Raw genomic sequence first — 19,235 nt, forward strand, 5'->3', positions numbered from 1 at the left:
CAGAGACCATTTTCTCAAAATGCACAAACCTCCTAAAGCAGAATCTGTTTCTTTCTGGCATCTCATTTATCATCATAGCCATAATGCTGATGAATTATCCCTACAGAATTAGACTGCAATATCAGAAGATCACCAAAGGCTATCAGAAATTATTTTGTAATCCAGCACAAGGAAACAAAACAAAACAGAATGGATTACACAAGAGCAAGTCCTGCAGTCATACAAAATCTCAGAAAAGTATTCTGGATGAAGCTAATTTCTTGGGTCCATTTCATTTTTGTCCTCTCACTACAAAGGGCGATATGGGGATACAAATTAAAGCACAGCAAAGAAAGAATTAATCCTGCACACTTATAGAAATCTCAATTCTCCAAGGGAGGATCCAAAATGGAACTAACTACAAACAAGAGAGAAGTATCAACAGGCTTGGAGATTTGCCGAAGTACAAAAATTCTTTAGGAATAAAAATCACAGGGGAAGGGGAAATCCAAAAATGCCTCAAAGAGGACTGAGCCTGCTCAGAATGTTGACTTGTTTTTTGTGGGTGGGTGAGAAGGGAACAGGATAGCATAAAGGCAGGCATGACTAGCTGGAACAGGATTCCCCCAAATTACAAGGTTTTGTTCTAGGACTCCCATGCACAGGCCTACTTCTCATTGAGGCTGCATCTGGACTGCACCAGTTGAGAAAGCAGGTGGGGACTCAAGAACTAAGCAGCATTTGTGCCCAGCCAGAAGATCTTTGCTATCTCATCTTCCCCTTTGATGCAATCAGTTAAGTGGAGCTGGTGTATTGTAGAACAGCTGCTGCTATATCAGGCCCCCTTGGTTTTGCAATCCCAGGTAGTCAGCAAAAGCAAAAGGTCTGGAGTCCTCCATACATGACTGCAGTTGTGTTTGGCTCTGTGGGTCAGAGGCTGCACAGTCCTCCTTTTACTTCCATTTCTTGAGAGGTGGAAAATGTAAAGTTAGCTTTTGTGTAGTTGGTTCCTTATGAAGAAATGAAGTACAGTGACTTTTCCCATACCTAAAACATATCTGACTTATTTACAAATGAACAAATTGCAAAGAAATGGCAGGAGTGCAAAAATATCCTCCTCCCAAAACTACAGATTTAGCTTGCTTTGGCCTCTGAGCCAAAAACTTGCATGTCAATCCTCCTTTTCACAGAGTTTCGTTTCTGAACGGAGGTGGGCTGAAGTCTTTGCTCTTATCTAGGGGTCACAATTTTGGCCTGGTATCTCACAAGTGTCAACCCCCACCCAACCATGTGAAATTTGATATAGTGTAGTGCTGTAAGCAGGCTGATAACTTGAGGCTTTCTAGACATATTGCTCAAAACATGGTAAAACTTTTATTAAAGGTAAAGGTACCCCTGCCCGTACGGGCCAGTCTTGACAGACTCTAGGGTTGTGCGCTCATCTCACTCTAGAGGCCGGGAGCCAGCGCTGTCCACAGACACTTCCGGGTCACGTGGCCAGCGTGACGAAGCTGCTCCGGTGAACCGGCACCAGAGCAGCACACGGAAACGCCGTTTACCTTCCCGCTAGAAAGCGGTACCTATTTATCTACTTGCACTTAGGGGTGCTTTCAAACTGCTAGGTGGGCAGGAGCTGGGACCGAACGAAGGGAGCTCATCCTGCCGCAGGGATTCGAACCTCCGACCATGCGATCGGCAAGTCCTAGGCACTGTGGTTTTACCCACAGCGCCACCCACGTCCCTAAACTTTTATTAGGCTACACCATTTTTACATTGGAGGTGCAGGAATCACAACCAAATAGTCTCCCCCACCGACTCCCAAATCCCACATATAGAAAACTTAATGGTCAGATAAATGGTAAGCTAGACTGTGCGCGACGGTTTGGATATGGTAAAAACTTCAGTTTTCAATCAAGGAGTTACCCACCTTAAATCTAATGTAGATCCAGAAATTGTTTTATTCTGTGATGAGCTGTTTGTCTTGGGAGCCTGTTGGAATTGGACCTTAGAAAGCATTTTAAATTGCTCAGATTAAAGCCTACTCAGTGCGTGGTGAGGGTTTCCCAACTTTGTCATATTCTACTGCACAAGCAAGGAAATCCCCAAAATGTGTACTGCATATGCAGATGATCTTTGCCCCCCTAAGCCCCAGAAAGAGACATTCTCTTTGATGGAATTCATAATGTGCTCATCCACTTAAGACTATATTTTTTGTTGTTGTAAAAAAGCAGAATTATGTGGTACCATCACTAAATAATAATCATGGCTACTTCTGGGTGATGAAAATTATCATTAATAATGGAATTGAAGTTTATACAACCCATAGCCTTTTATGCCTGAAATTCTAATGATGATGATGATGATAATAATAATAATAATAATTTGTTTATACCCTGCCCATAATAATAATAATAATAATAATAATAATAATAATAATAATAATAATTTATTTATACCCTGCCCATCTGGCTGGGTTTCCCCAGCCACTTTGGGCAGCTCCCAACAGAATTAAAAGCACAATAAAACATCAAACATTAAAAACTTCCCTAAACAGGAAGGACTACCTTCAGGTGTCTTCTAAATGTCAGATAGTTGTTTATTTCCTTGACATCTGATGGGAGGACATTCCACTACCGAGAAGGCCCCCTGCCTGGTTCCCTGTAACCTCATTTCTGGCAGTGAGGGAGCTGGCAGAAGGCTCTTGGAGCTGGAACTTAGTGTAGTGTCAATTACCATTAGGCTAAACCTCCTCTGAAGAACATTGGTCCCTTCAGAGTCATGTTTATCATTGCTAGCCGTGGTCAGAATGAATAGCTGAATATTTCATATATGTACTTTCTCATTTTCTGATACTGTGTTTCTCAGGAGTACAGAAACATTAGGCTACACATGGAACATAAATTATCTTTTATCTGTGAGTTTTATCTGTGAGTTTTACAGCAGTTTGTAATACAAGGTAGTAGGATTTATGACCAAGAAATAGGAAGATGTCCAAGAATTAATGGGGCATGACTTTTACATTACATTGAGCTGAGTTTAGTGTAACCCATGTAAGATTTCAGCATAGTGCTAGAAGAGGAAGATATTTCTACTTACACTTTAAAATCTATCAAGGAAGTACATTTTTGTCAGTTATCTAATGCTGCAGAAAGGACTTATGGAATGTTTTGGTAGCCCTTTTACTTGCATGTGCCTCCTTTTGTCTACCCTTGGCTCAACTCTCACTGTGAGGAACATCCCACTTGCCTCACTGCACAAATCTGGTGGCCCACAGCAGCTAAGAAAGTCCCTGACTCAAATCTTACCTCATTCATAACTCACTAGGTGGTGGCAACTGTTCTTGCAGGCCCCTCCACCACCACTTAAAAAATGGAGACAATATTAGGCATCTTTGAGATGCTGTAAGGATTGCTGAAATAATATATGTGATCTGCTTTGAGTATGTCAGTGTGGTATATAAATGCTAAACATTGTTACTCCTATTGTTATAAAGTGGCCATCATTAAGGTGTGTGTGGTGGTGTATGTGTATATGCCCAAAGCAACCGAAACCCCTATGGCAAAGGGCCATACTAGATTAATACACAATTAAGTATTGTGTATTGTGCATTTAAATAGTAATCAAGTGTGCAGCCCCTGAAAATAGCAGTAACTTTGTGGCAGTGTTGAGGGGTGTGTGTGCTTTAATCCATACTGGATCAGCCCCTTTGTGCCTACCATTTGCATGGGAAGAGAGGCTCTCACTAGCACTAGCTTAGGACTGTGGACTTTTTTTGCTTTGTCCTCCAAACCACTGCCAGATCATAAAAAGTGTCTGAAGGTTTTCTGTTTCAGGAATAACATGTTATGTGCAAAAAAGCTGTTTATGGAGAAGCACAAGTCCAAAATTGTGCTCTGTGTGTGGAACTAGTTGCATTGGTCCATTGGATCCTTTATGCTTTCTAAATCTGTTACTTCTGAAACAGATTAAAGGAAATTAAATGGTGGGCCATGAAGATGTGAATACATAATCAGATACCAACCTGATCAACACAAAAGGAAACATATTGTAAGGAAACTAAAACAGTCTGTAATGTTATTTCTTAAAGACACATAGAGGAAATCAATAATAAACTATAAATTCTGTGCCTAGTTTTTTTGTCCAAATGTTGTCTTTCAGGTTAGGGGGATTTGACTGCGCACAGCTGATAGCAGAATTGCATCCTAGGATGCTATTCCACCTTTTGTTGCAGTCATGGGATTGTTACGTGTCACATGTCTGTTTACATTCCAGCACAGTTTGCTGGCATAAGTGGAACTTCCACTGTATTGCTTTTGTTTTTGACTCTCTCTCTGAGGAGATGGCAAGGAGAGACAACATGTTTCTTTGTCTTGATTTATGTTTAATAAATCCGTAGTTCATAGTATGTATTCACAAGCCTCAGCCTCTTCTGTTGTGCAGTTTACACTGCTAAGTATAGTGTGCCGAAGTCTGGGAGGCTTGGGTTACCGATTTATTTCGGAGCCAGAGGTCAATGGATCTTCGCAGCGGCACGGCTGGAAGGAGACGATCCAGCTGAGGGATAGCCAACTGGCCTTTCAACCCACAGATGCCGACAATACTAGGTCTGTAATCCTATACACAGTTACCTTGAAGGGAGTCCCATTGAACATAGTAGGATTGACTTCAGAGTAAAGGAGCAGAGGATCAGCTAAGCCACGCTTTTTGAAAGCTGTAATTTGTGATGAGTGTATTTTCTAGTTATATATTCATGAATATTCCTACTTGCTGCATGTGGCTACAGAAGCATCATAATCTATATAGATCACACACTACAGCTAGCTTTGTGCCAAGTGAAACCTCCAAGAATGAAACAAAACCCTTTCCTGGCAAATTAGATGTTAGGTTCACAAAACAATATTCATCATTCCCCCACAAGCCAGCTTCTCCCAACCTCCCACAGTTATATTCAGAAATGCATGGAATGAGCTTATTAGCTTTTTTTCCTGGGCACATCTTATCCAGCAAAGAAATAACATTTTAACTTGTTTCATTATATACCTAATAATGTGTTTCCAAGAAATGAACATGTATTTTTGAAGAGGAACTTATTAACCATAGAGTTGTAACTATTCTGTATGAAGGAATAAAATGGATGGTTGGAAAGGAACACACTGAGTATGGCTATAAGTCATGCAGGAACAGAAACCTGTGCTACCCTTTTATTACTGTTCTAGGAAAAAACAAGATAATGATATCTACTGCTTATTACGTACTCCTTCATTTAAATGATTGCCCTTGCCAAAATGATCAATGCTCATAATATTTTTAAAAGGTGGCTCCATTTCATCATATTTAATTTGTGGGGTATTGTGGCATGAGACACAGAAAAGTGCAGACTTCACTATAGATTACAACTGTAGTTTTCAAGCTTTCTACATTCAGGGCAACCCTTTCCACATTGTCTGCTGAGGATTCTGGGGCACATCCTAGGAATAAAGAAAAGCATAATAACTATTACTTGGGCTCAAAAACCTCAAAAATTGGAACCTTGCCTCAATTTCTAGTTACAGTAGTAGGAAAGTTGGGAGGGCAAATGTCGGACCCCTTGAATTCCAGAGAAAGGAAGGCACCAGATTCAGGAACATGGGGTATGAGAGGAGAGGGCACTACAGATAGCAGGTGCTGGGGGAAGGGGCCTAGCAAATGCAATGGGGACCACAATGCAGACAAATTCCTTCTCCCATGTCATGTTCCGATTCCAGCTCAACCCTGCCCCCGACGCCCAGCTACGTCAAAGCACATAGCAAATGTCACACAATTTCTCCCTTAATGTATCATGTTTACTTCTCAACTTAGCCCTTTTCTCTGAAAAGCAGGTAGGGGAGGTGGGAAGAAATATATATATTCCAGCTGGGAGAAAAATAGTTGGATATTTTCAGGAGATGGGGCTTACCTGGACACGTGGCAAGGACATTCTTGGTTCATCATTATTAATAGTTTTGTCCTTTAGGTTTTGAGCATATCTGTTTGAACAATGTAAGCAGTTTTTATGAGCCGAGTCAAATTCAGTAATTTACAAACAGGGTCGTGTAAGACACAGGGAAACTCTGGCTAGGGCAGCGTACGGTGGCAGAGCCCATGACTGCTAGGCAGGCCTTATATAGGTAGAAAACTTATATAGGTGGAACTGATGCTCTCCTGCTCTCTCAGATGACTCAATGCAAGCGATATTTGGCCTCCAAAAGCATGTTTTAAATTGTTGTGCTGGATAATTATATACAAGACTGTTCCAATCAAGCTGTGTCTAAGTTTACACCAATAATTTGAAAGTCATTATCTACAGAGTTTATGCAAGAACTTGTTTAACTTCAATATCAACAGCTCACTGATTAACGGCCTTACAGTGTATATCGTGATAATCATTATATAGCTTGAAATCTTTTGTGCTTAAATCAAAAGAAAAGTTTCAATCACATTTCTTTGAATTGCATATGGGAGTATTAATTTGCAGTATATTATGTAAAAGTACCTTTGATGATGCCACATCAGTTAATTAGGGGGAGGATCTGTCCTGGAAGGAATTTAAAGACATTTGAGGTTCAAGGAAGTAAAATCATACTTAAAGGGGCATTCAGATGTGGGATTATGTTCGTTTCCCTGGTTATAACGCTAGTGCTTCTGCCCCAATTCTAATGTTCCTTTTACAATGTTTTACCTGTTGATCATTTTTTGATCAATATGCCACCATATTAAGCTAAATTTCACACCAAAGGGCAGAGTGTGACACTGCAGCAGACATCACCAGACAGGTTGCCACCTTTTATGTGCATGTGCATTTTTGTTTTCCCATGATTCTCCCATGAGGAAAAGAACTGCATGCTGGATTATGGCCCCAAATTGTGTGAGCAGCAGCAGCAGCAGCACAATCCATGATTACAGTGCAAACCCGTTATGATTTTTTGGGTTGCAAATGTCCCGTCCCCCCCGGGAAGCAGTTAACCAGGAAATGAGCACTAAACTTTTTCCAAAGCCAAGCCATAGACTTTTGAAAATTTTGATATCTCTATGGTAGTTTTTGCTATGTGAATGGTGCCCCGGACTCCTTGGGTGGGTTACACGGACTCCCTGGGGTACACGAACCACCAATTGGGAACCACTGCTTACAGCATTCCACACCTGGCAATCCTGACAACAACTTGATGAGGAACAGAGATAATGGCTTGCCAAAGGTCACCCAAAGAACTGATAAGGTGAGATTTGGGTCACTAGTAGACAACAGAGTAGTCAAGAAAGATGGCGCTATGAACTTACCACCCTGAGCCCATAGGCAAACCACTATCTCAATTTTTGCAACAAAGGGATAAGATTAATATCTACCTGATAGAAATGTTGTAATGAATATTGAAAAAAAATAATGTGAGGGAGCACTTTGAGTACTTCAAAATGTGTGATATATTTCGCTCTATAACACGCACCCGACCATAACACACACGTAGTTTTTAGAGGAGGAAAATCTGTAGGCATGCCACCCGTAGGCATTTCCTCCATAACACGCACAGACATTTCCCCTTACTTTCTAGGAGGAAAAAAGTGAGTGTTATGGTGCAAAAAATACGGTAAATGATGCGAAGCAACAAATAAATTTAAATTGAGATAAATAATGATGATAATTATAATTATTCTTCAGCTGCCCCTATCTTTTTGAAGAGAAAAGAAAGAGAGAGAGAGAGAGAGAGAGAGAGAGAGAGAAAGAAAGAAAGAAAGAAAGAAAGAAAGAAAGAAAGAAAAGAAAGAAAGAAAGAAAGATGGTACATGGCAAATTCTGCTCTGCATCCAGTCTTGGAGAAAGTCTACATTAACCATCAATTATGCCATTGCTCTGTCTACTGGTTGCTCATATAGGTGTACAATACTGTGAATACTTGCTTTGTGGGACAGCTTCAGGAGAAGAAAAGGCTAAGGAGTAAACCCTACACAAATCCAGAGTGGAGTCCCTAAGACGGTTGGATGAAGTCTTGCATGCCTCCTTCCGGGAACTCCTGCAGCCAGGCTGGTGCCAAATGTATTATTCTGCTTTCCTTTAGACCACATCAGTGAGGCCAAGAAGGGGGTCTTGTCATCTGCACAGCCCAGGACCTCCATACATACTGCCCAGGCCTGCGCCCAGGGGAGGTCACTTCGATGCTGCTAACACAGGGGTCTGACTTGTGCCCTGAGACAGATGGATGCTGTCAGGGAACTGACATCGGAGGAAGGGGTGGTGGAAGTACTCACAGAGGCTGGGAGGGAGTCAGCAGCTAAAGCAGGGACCAGCAGGGGGAGAGAGGGTACTCTGGAGGAGGATCTCATGAATGCTGAGAGAGACGCAGCAGCCAAAGCAGGAACTAGCAGGGAAGAGGGAGGGATGAGGGACACGTCCAGCGAGAACAGCGGGGAGGTGTCAGAAGCTCCCATAGGGAGACCCATGCTTCGCCGGAAGCTGCCACGTCGTGAGTCCAGGAGACGCGTTTCCGTTAAGGAGCTTCTATGCTGGAAGCGCTTCCGCAGACAGCCACTGTCAGACTCTACGAGTGATTAGAGCAGACATGTTTGAGGAGCTCTGTCACACACAGAGGTTTGTGGAGCCGCACAAACTCTGAGGGAGCACGATTTTACGCACAAGCAGCTAATCATCCCATCACAGCAGTCTGACAGTCTCTGTACGCTGCCTGTGCAGGAGAAAGCATCATGAGCGACCCGGCCGGAACCGGAGGAGCAGGGGTTGGAGCTGGTCCAAGCTTGGAAGAAAGATACCGAGCGTTGGAAGTCCAACTTGCGCTGCAGACGGCGAGGCTTGAGGAGAGAAGGGCTCAGGATGCAGACACGAAGGGGAGAGCCACCCAGTTCCCCAGAAAGGTACCTGGATTGGTGCAGAAGTTTGGGGGGGACCCCAAGGACTACCATGCCTTTAGGACAGAGATGCAATATGCCCTTAATGTGCAGTTTGATGAGTTCCCTGATGAGGAATCGCGAGTTGCGTTCGTGATTGGGCATCTTGAGAAGGGCGCGAGGGATTGGGTTCGACCCCTGATGGCAACGCACAATGACGTCTTAAAGGACACTATGAAATTCTTTCGTGCAATGGATATCATGTTTTCCAGCGATATTGAGGAAGGGGTGGTGCGCAGACAGTTAATGGCTTGCAAGCAGGGAAGCCGATCTGTCCGTGAGTACTGGACTGAGTTTACCATGCTGGTTCACAGATTGGGGTGGGATTTATCGGCGGCACCCATTCAGATGCTATTTGAAGAAGGTCTTTCTTCGGCTGTGAAAGACGAACTGTCCCGGAGCCCCCGGAGCTGATCTATGGATCAGCTTACCAAATCTGCGCTGACCATAGGAGCGCGCCAGGAGGCAAGAGCCTTGGAGAGGCGGGAAGGGAGAGGGGAACGTTGGAAGGAGTTCCGCATTCCAGACATTCCTGAGCCAGCTTTCCCGCCGGCAGAGCCGATGGAAATCGGAACAGCGCGCGCGCGCAGTTTCAAAACCCAGTGAGGGGGCTAAGAAGGAGGGAAAGGGCGCCCGGAAATGCTATCTCTGCCAACAGCCAGGCCACTTTGCCAGAGTCTGCCCCCAGAGGAAGGAATGGCAAGGGATGGTGGGAGCTGTTGAGGGAGGAGAGCAGGGGGAAACGGAGCAGGTAAAAGCCAACGCCTGGTTGCCACAGTCAGGGCACTGCAGCCAGGCCAAAGAGCAGTGAAAGTGCCCGTGCCAGAAGCTCCTCAACCTGCTCTAGTGATTGAAGTGTCGCTAGAGCTGCAAAATGGACACCCCTTAAAAATAAAGGCGCTGTTGGACTCAGGCAGCTCTTGCAATTTTATGAGCAAGGAGTTTGCTGCTGAACACCAGATACAGACGATCCCTTTAAGCAACCCCCTGCAGGTGACCACGATCGATGGCAGGGAGTTGTTGGGAGGAGGAGTCAGCTTGCAGACCGTCCCAATGATAATGAGGGTGGCAAGGCACACAGAACTGATAGCGTTTAATGTGGCCACCTTGGGAGGCGCTCCCATTATTTTGGGAATGAGCTGGCTAGCACTACATGATCCGCTGGTGGGCTGGCATCAAAGAGTGGTTTCCTTTGGTTCAGCACATTGCTTAGAACACTGCAAAGGGGAAAAGGGTTCAGCAGGGGCCCAAGCCACCCTAGCAGGGACTGAAGTAATGGAGAAGGTGAAGGTACCACCCCAGTATGCAGATCTCAGCGACGTGTTCAGCGAGAAGGAAGCGGACCAACTACCCCCGCATAGGCCCTTTGATTGCCAGATCAATTTACTCCCTGGAGCACAGCTTCCTGTAGGCAAGTTGTATGCCATGTCAGACAGAGAAATGCAGGAGCTGCGAGAGTTCATTGACAAGAACCTGAAGAGAGGCTTCATCAGAGAGTCCAAAGCAGCGGGGGGTAGCCCAGTGTTTTTTGTGGATAAAAAGCACACGGACAAGCCGAGACTTGTATGTGATTTCAGGCGGTTAAATGCAGTGACAGAACCAGTGGCTTTCCCTATGCCCAGGATTGATGATATTTTGACCAGGGTGCGGAAGGGAAATATTTTTACAAAGCTGGATCTAAGGGGGGCGTACAACCTGATACGTATAAGGAAAGGGGATGAATGGAAAACCACCATGTTCACCCCTTTGGGGGCATTTGAATATCTCGTTATGCCTTTTGGATTACAAGCAGGCTCAGCGTGCTTTCAATCGTTTATGAACCATGTACTGGGTCCTTTGCTCTACAAGAATTGCGTGGCCTTCCTAGATGATGTGTTGGTGTATTCGGAGAATGAGGAGCAACATGTGAGAGACGTCAGAGAAGTGTTGAGCAGGCTGCAAGCCAACAGGCTGTGGGTGAAACTGGAGAAGTGTCAGTTTCATACCAAGGAAGTGGAATTCCTGGGGTACCTCCTGTCAGACAAGGGATTGGCCATGGATCCCGGCAAGGTTCAGGCAGTGCTGGAATGGAAAACACCCAAAACCAAGAAGGATGTGCAGAGGTTCCTAGGGTTTGGAAACTTTTATCGTAAGTTCATCCGAAACTTCGCCCACCTGACGGCGCCCATTACGGACTGTCTCAGCAGTAAAAAGAAGTTTGTTTGGACTGCGGAGGCGGAGCGAGCGTTTGAGGAACTGAAAGGGGCCTTCGCCTCTGAAGGACAACTTCTGCATGTGGATTTACAAAAAAAGCTGAGGGTCGAAACAGACGCATCTGACAGAGCCATAGGGGCGGTGCTTCTTCTTCTGCAGCCAGGGAAGGAGGAGTCAGAGTGGCGACCGTGTGCCTTCTTTTCGCGAAAGTTGAACAAATCCGAGAGGAACTACACGGTGTACGACCGGGAACTTCTTGCAATTCATGAGGCTTTCCGGAGATGGAGGCACCTGCTAATTGGTGCACAACATAAGGTGCAAGTGTGCACGGACCATAAGAATCTAGAGTATTGGAGAACTGCGCGAGTGCTCAACCAACGGCAGTTGAGATGGGCCCAGGAGTTCTCCAAATTTAACTTTGAGATTTGTTACGTGCCAGGCCCAGAGAACGTTAGGGCGGACGCTCTCTCACGCAAACCTGAATATTTGGAGGGGGAGGGAGCACCCGAAGAGACCCATGTCATTCCAGAGGACCGCTGGGTGTGTGGGGCGGCATTGGTGGGGCAAAGGGAATTGGTAGAGGGAACGGTGCATGATGAATACGCCCAGGACAAACTCAGGGGTCTCAGGAGGGAGGGAGACAAACCCGGGGGTTTTGAGGAGAGAAACGGGGCGTTGTACTACAAGGGAGCGTTATATATACCTGAAGGTGAATTGAGGGAGAAGGTACTCAAGCAACTGCACGATAGCCCAACAGCAGGGCATTTTGGGCAACACAAAACCATGTGGCTGGTTACCAGGGAATTTTGGTGGCCCAAGGTCAGGGAAGATGTGCGGGAGTATGTGAGAGGGTGTGACCAATGCCAACGAGCCAAGGGGGAGAGGCGGGCACCGGCAGGTTTATTAGAACCACTACCCACACCTGAAAGACCATGGGAAACAGTGGCAATAGATTTCATGACTGATCTGCCGAGGTCCAGAGGGAAAACAGCCATAATGGTTGTGGTAGACCTGTTAACCAAAATGGCCCACTTTATAGCCTGCTCACATGCGGTCACAGCAGAAGAAACCGCTAAATTGTTTGTAGAAAATGTGTTTAGGTTGCATGGCGCCCCCTTGAGGGTGGTTTCAGACCGAGGGAAACAATTTACTTCCAGGTTCTGGAGGAAGCTCATGAGCTTATTGCATGTAGAGGTTAATTTCTCAACTGCCCGGCATCCAGAAACCAACGGGCAGGCGGAAAGAGCTAATGGTGTCCTCCAGCAATATTTGAGGTGTTATGTGAATGACAGAGAGAATGATTGGGTGGAGAAGCTGGCATTGGCAGAATTTACCTACAACAATGCAGAGAACGTGTCCACGGGGATGAGCCCCTTTTTGGCTAATCATGGGTGCCATCCCCGAGCCTTCCCAGGGGGGGAAGGGGAGAACTGGAGCGTTCCAGCTGCAGAACAGTTTGTGGAAGAAATGGAAGCGATCCATCGCCAGCTCCAACTTAACTTAAACAGGGCTAAGGAGGAATATAAGAGGCAGGCAGATAAAAACAGAAGGGAAGGTGAAAGCATTAGGGTGGGGGACCAGGTGTGGCTGTCTACCCAAGGGTTACCATTCAAAGGGGGTTGTAAGAAGTTAAGACCCAAAAGGCTGGGCCCATTTGAAGTCACGCAGCAGGTCAACCCAGTGGCTTTCAGACTCCGGTTACCGAACCACATGAAGCTGCACCCAGTTTTCCACAGGTCGTTGCTGTCACCGTATAAAGGGGACAGAGAAGGGAGGGTCAATAGGGGACCAGCAATGGAGGAGAAGGAACACAGCTACCATGTAGCGGAGATTCTCGATTCCAGGTGGAAGGGAGATCAAGTAGAGTATTTGGTGATGTGGGAAGGGGAGCCGGAGTCGGAAAACACCTGGGTCATGGCAGAGGAGGTAGATGACGAGGTTTTAATAGAAACTTTTCATCAGAGATTCCCACGTAAACCTCAGCCAGTGGCGAGGTTCCGGAGGGAATACTTTGCCACCACCGACGAAGAAGAAGAGTTGGAGGGGTTCGTTGATTCCGAGGAGGAGGAGGATTCAGCGAGCCGGAACGAAGACCGATGGAGAGAAATGTTCGAGACGTCTGAAGATGAAGAGGATTCTTTTCGGGGTTTTAACTCCTCACCGCCCAGAGGAGAGAGTATGGGCGGGGGGGAAGGGGGCCCTGGAGGGGAGGTGGATGTCAGGGAACTGACATCGGAGGAAGGGGTGGTGGATGTACTCACAGAGGCTGGGAGGGAGTCAGCAGCTAAAGCAGGGACCAGCAGGGGGAGAGAGGGTACTCTGGAGGAGGATCTCATGAATGCTGAGAGAGACGCAGCAGCCAAAGCAGGAACTAGCAGGGAAGAGGGAGGGATGAGGGACACGTCCAGCGAGAACAGCGGGGAGGTGTCAGAAGCTCCCATAGGGAGACCCATGCTTCGCCGGAAGCTGCCACGTCGTGAGTCCAGGAGACGCGTTTCCGTTAAGGAGCTTCTATGCTGGAAGCGCTTCCGCAGACAGCCACTGTCAGACTCTACGAGTGATTAGAGCAGACATGTTTGAGGAGCTCTGTCACACACAGAGGTTTGTGGAGCCGCACAAACTCTGAGGGAGCACGATTTTACGCACAAGCAGCTAATCATCCCATCACAGATGCCAACAACTGTCTGGCAGGCTTCAGAATCATGGAGTTGTAAGGGACTTAAAGGTATCACCATCCACTGTTGTAGGAAGGATATTCTCGCCTTCATCTATCTACTCAGCCCACAACTCAGCCTACACAATCCAGGCCACAGTGTGACACCAGGAGACAGCAAGTGGACCACAAAAGAGGCTGGCAGAGCAAATAGCTCCAGAGGACTCCATCAAATGAAGCAAGTTGTAGGAGAAGCTAATAAAATACCCAGGGCCATTAGCCTTTTTTAGTTATAAATATTATATACACATTATTTAGATATAAACTTAAGGAGCTTCCTTATGCTGAGTGATATCAGCGATGTATCATGCACAGTGGCCCCTGCATGTTCTTGTTTTCCAACTCTTGCCTTCCCCAGCCAGCTTAGCCAATGGTGATGGGAGAGGTAACCCAACAACTATAGCCTAATGTCCTGATTAAGGGAAGTAATAGCATTGCTCTATTTGCCTTGGTCAGACCCCACCCCACTGTGTCCAGTTCTGGGCACCACAATTTAAGAAGGATATTGACAAGCTGAAACATGTGAAGAGGAGGCTGACCAAGATGATCAAGGAAGGAAACCAAACCTCACGAGGAACAGCAGAGGGAGCTGGGAAAGAGGGGACTGGGAGGAGATATGCTAGCCATATCGTCAAATATCTCAAAGGCTGTCACATGGAGGATGGAGCAAGCTTGTTTTCTCCTGCTCTGAGGGTAGGGCCCACACATATGGCTACAAGTTACAAGAAAGGATATTACAACTAAACGTGAAGAAATTTCTGACAGTAGGAGCTGTTCAGCTGTGGAATGGACTCCCTCAGAAGGTGGTGGCCTCCTCTTCCTTGGAGGTTTTTGAGCAGATGTTGGATGGCCATGTGTTGTGGATGCTTTAGTTGAGATTCTTGCATTGTAGGGGGTTGGACTAGATGAATCCTGGGGTCCCTTCCAACTCTAAGATTCTATTATTCTATGGTAGGGTAGGGGAGTGAACCAGGAAACTGTACATTGACTGCTGCTTCTTCCACAAGTTGTGCCCAAAGTGGCTTACAGCAAACCTTCAAAAACATCAAAATTCATAAATACAAAATGCAGATCAGATGAGCTTCATCACTGAATGCTGTTCCTCACTGCTCCTGCACACATCTGGGACTAGTTTGTTTCCTGAGATCTTTCTGGATCTACGAATAAACACAGTGCGATAGGTACTTCGAATTCCATATGGTTTCCTTGCCATAGCGGGTAGCGCTAGGGTGCCTATATACTGGAGCACATGGACTTCAATTCACATAATGCACAGAGGCTATCAATTCTGGAGCTCACTCCCACCTGCTGAGCAGAGCAGCCTTTGTATATTGCATTTCAGAGCATGCTCCTGTTTCTGCTTCTAAGTCACATGGATTTCAAACAAATTCATGAGCAAACTGCTCATTAAAATTGCATACCCACTGTGGAGTTTTTTTTGCATATATATACTTATTTGACGTGTCTTTTGAAGAACTTTGTGGGGTTTGAGATTACAGGGGAGGAATGCAGCTGGTGATTGTAACTGTTTCAAAGTTAAATCATTCCTGCCTTGTGTTCTTATATTTTATATTTTTAAATACTGCTCAGTGTAGTACATTTTTGTAACAAGATTAGACGGCTGTCAGGGTATTGCAGTCCTTCTATGGGAGCCCTGTTATTTAATGTTGGATATATAGCCAGTGTCCTTCTGTTAGACTATTAGGAAGTATATATGTACAGTGGTACCTCGGGTTAAGTACTTAATTCGTTCCGGAGGTCTGTACTTAACCTGAAACTGTTCTTAACCTGAAGCACCACTTTAGCTAATGGAGCCTCCTGCTGCTGCTGTGCTGCTGGAGCACAATTTCTGTTCTCATCCTGAAGCAAAGTTCTTAACCTGAAGCACTATTTCTGGGTTAGCGGAGTCTGTAAGCTGAAGCGTATGTAACCTGAAGCATATGTAACCTGAGGTACCACTGTATATATAATTTACATACCTGCTTTTTTCTGAAATGAACCAGAGAAATAATTTAGCAAAGAGGTTATGAGTCCGTTCTATGGTCATTTTTGAACAAGCCCTAATTGGGGAAAACTCTCACTTATCTCATTGGGGGATGAACAATATATATTTCATAGAGTACAAAGCAATAAATGGCGACTGGTCACAATGGCAATAGTACCTCCAAAATTGGTGACAATACGACTGTATACCAGTTTTTGAGAACGTGAGCGGGAAGAGTGCTATTAAACTCAAGTCTTGCTTGCATGCTTCTCATAGGTATCTGGTTGGTTACTGAGAGAACAGGAAGCTGGAGTAGACAGGTCTTTGGGTTGGAACCAGGAGGGCTCTTCCTAAGTTCCTATGTTTGCAGTGAATAACGTCACATAGCAATGGCTATTCCATCAGACTACCTAAGCAGTTAACATTCCAACCAGTCATGTTTAAAACTGTCACTTTCAGAACTGGTGCCTGAGCTTTCTTTACCTGTCTGCTCCCCTTTTCCTTGTGTGTTTTGACTTTTGCCTGAGAGCAAAGATTGGCTTGCTACTGAACTTTGAATAATGATCTGAGAGCCTTTTATAATAAAAGAGTGGGATTAAAAATGCTTTCAGTAAATGAATAGTTTTGTTGTGCACATGTCTTAGTGCAAATGCACACTGAAGTTTAAGAGAGATCTATTGCAATGCTTTAGAACTGCACTGACACGCGCAGAAGGAATCGGTTTACCCTGGTTCCATCAGCACACATTGTACGCAGCATAGGTCGCAGGACCAGCGTGTCATGAATGTTTTGTTATTTTAACCTTTTGAAAGTCACTTTAAGACCTTTATTTTGTATAAAGCAACAAATAAATTATATTGTGCAGCTTACACAGATGGCTTTTCACTTTGTACAGGGGAGCATTCCCACCCACCCCTCAAGAATACTTCAGGTGTCCCTGACTATGTGTCCCCTGAGCCCTCACATGCACAGAATATGTCAGTTCATGAGGGTCTGTCCTTAGATCAAGTGCCCACGGCCAACTAAGGCATCTACCTACTCTTCAATCAAGTCTTCCATTTATTTTCATGATGCACCAGAATGCCCACAGCATCTGCTGCTTCGAGCAATCAGTCAGTCAAGATGAGGCAGAACAGGTAGCGGATGCATGTATGGTTAAGAGAAATTACCTTCCCATTGCTCTTTTGCTCCAGGGTTGCTGGACTCTCAAAATATGAAACTGGAATTATAGTCTACTGCTTCCCCAGAGCATAAAAACCCATATTTAAATGGGACAAGAGGCCTCAAAGGTTGTATTTTTAAAGTCCATAAATTGGGTGAGGATCAATTTCAACTGCCTGTGTGAAAAATGCACTCGGGGTCCACTTCTGTCCATCTTTTAGGGGTGGAGTGCAAAATACATTTGGGAAAGAATAGGGTTACATCTTTTTTAACTTTATATGTGAAGCTTTGTTTTCTTGGAACAGAGAGAACAAATTATTCTTTTCCTCTCTGCAGTCTTAGCAATTTTCACATCTACTGCATAAAGCTTCGCCTGCTTCTTATTAGCATGGTATTTTCCTCAGGCAATTTTCATCAAAGAAACTGGCAATTCTCTCTCCCCATCCCCCATTTTTTAAAAAATTGAGCCTTGTGCCAGAGAACAAGGGGTGAGAGGAAGACCTAAGAAATCATAAGATATTACCCCTGGCCTTCAGCTTCCAAAAGTGCATCTCATCAAAGGCTTCCTTGCAATTCATGGTCAAAGTGTTAAACTGCCTTTCGGGCTGTTACATTAATAGCTGAAAGTTTCAAAGTTAAAAATAGCATTTTGTTTCTCAGAATTCCCACTTTTAACATTCCATGGGGCTCGTTCCACTTTCTGATCTGCTCCTGCCTTTTTCTTTCCCCTTTTTTGTTATTCTGGCTTTCATTTTAAAAGAGAATAGAACAAAACGTTTGAGCCACCTGCGTCTTTCATTCCTCTTCAGATTCTCTCAGCAAAACATAATCGCTCTTGCTCAGAATCTGACTGGGTTACTAGAGAAGGGCCTTAGATTTAGGGGCAGGAGAGTATGTGCTATCCAAATGGAAGACTCTGAATTTCCTTGGCACTCCCAGCCCTCAAGTCCCCTGTCCAAGTCCCTGGAGAGCGGCTGCCAGTCAAAGCAGCAGCTGGGTGCACTAGATCAGTGCTCTTCAACATTAGGTACTCAGAAGTTCATAGAATTAAAGAGTTTCATGTAAAATGAAAGCAATAATAAATAAATAAATAAATAAATAAATAAATAAGAAGAAGAAGAAGAAGAAGAAGAAGAAGAAGAAGAAAGAATCGTAGAGTTGGAAGGGACCTCGAGAGTCATCTAGTCCAACCCCTTGCAATGCTGAAATCTCAACTAAAGCATCCATGACAGATGGCCAAACAAGCTTGCTCCTTCCATATGACAGCCTTTTTGATATTTGAAGATGGCTATCATATCTCCTCTCAGCCTCCTCTTTCCCAGGCTAAATATCCCCCAACTCCCTCCACCTTTCCTCATAAGGCTTGGCTTCCATACCCTTGATCATCTTGGTCAGCCTCCTCTTCACACGTTTGGTCGTCCTCCTCTGCACACCAGTGACAACAGGTTATCAGGTAGATGATACTGAAAAAGCATTTTCTGACACTACACTGTACAGAAGTGTGCTAGGCAAACTAAACTTCATTGCCAGATGTTCAAGACTGGACATTGCAGTTAGCACGAACTTGCTAAGCAGACAAGTCCACAATCCTACTGTTAAGATTAGAAAGCTCTGAAACACATAGCACGCTATTTGAAAGGCACTATGCATTACAGACTGAGATTTAATAATTTGAAGTCTGGTGGTCTTAAGAGATTTGCTGGTGTGTGTTTTGGAAGTGACACTACAGACAGGAAAAGCACGTCTGGAGTTTGCTACATGTACAACCAGGGTCTATTTGATTGGTTGTGCAAGAAGCAAACAACAGTAAGCTTAAGTTCTTGTGAAGCTGAACTGAATGCACTGTCTTATTCACTTGTGGATCGTGAATGGTTGTTACAATTGTGTAAAGACATGAGAATTCCTATAAAGTGTCCAATCTAGGTTTATTAGGACAACAAAGCATGTTTCTCTAGCATGTTGCAGCTTCAATTGCAAGTGATTCGTGCTTTGCTGACTTCTGAAGGTTGTAAGCAAAGCACGAAGCACTTGCAATTGAAGCTGCAACATGCTAGAGAATGTGTTCAGAAAGGACTCGTAACGGTGTCCTACTTCCTGCTGATTTATTGTCCAAGGTTGTTCCGAAGGATCAACACTGTACCTATGTACAGAAACTGGGTTTGTACTGAGATTGTACTGACACACTGCCCAGTGGTGTTCACAGAAAGGGGGAGGATGTTAGTTTCTGTTTGCCACTGAGCAGTGCTTTGGAGTCACAAGACTCTGTTTACATTCCACACATTCCATACTGTTGGA

General features: G+C 44.9%; 1 protein-coding gene across 9 annotated transcripts in view; it reads right to left on the reverse strand.

Annotated features, from left to right (window-relative positions):
- The window catches only part of TPK1 (thiamin pyrophosphokinase 1), a 253,147-nt gene that overhangs the window by 57,837 nt on the left and 176,075 nt on the right, over nt 1-19,235 (reverse strand). The window lies entirely within an intron of this gene.

The sequence above is a fragment of the Podarcis liolepis genome (assembly GCF_965112155.1).
Source record: "Podarcis liolepis genome assembly, chromosome: 12".
In the NCBI taxonomy this organism is placed as follows: Eukaryota; Metazoa; Chordata; class Lepidosauria; order Squamata; family Lacertidae; genus Podarcis; species Podarcis liolepis.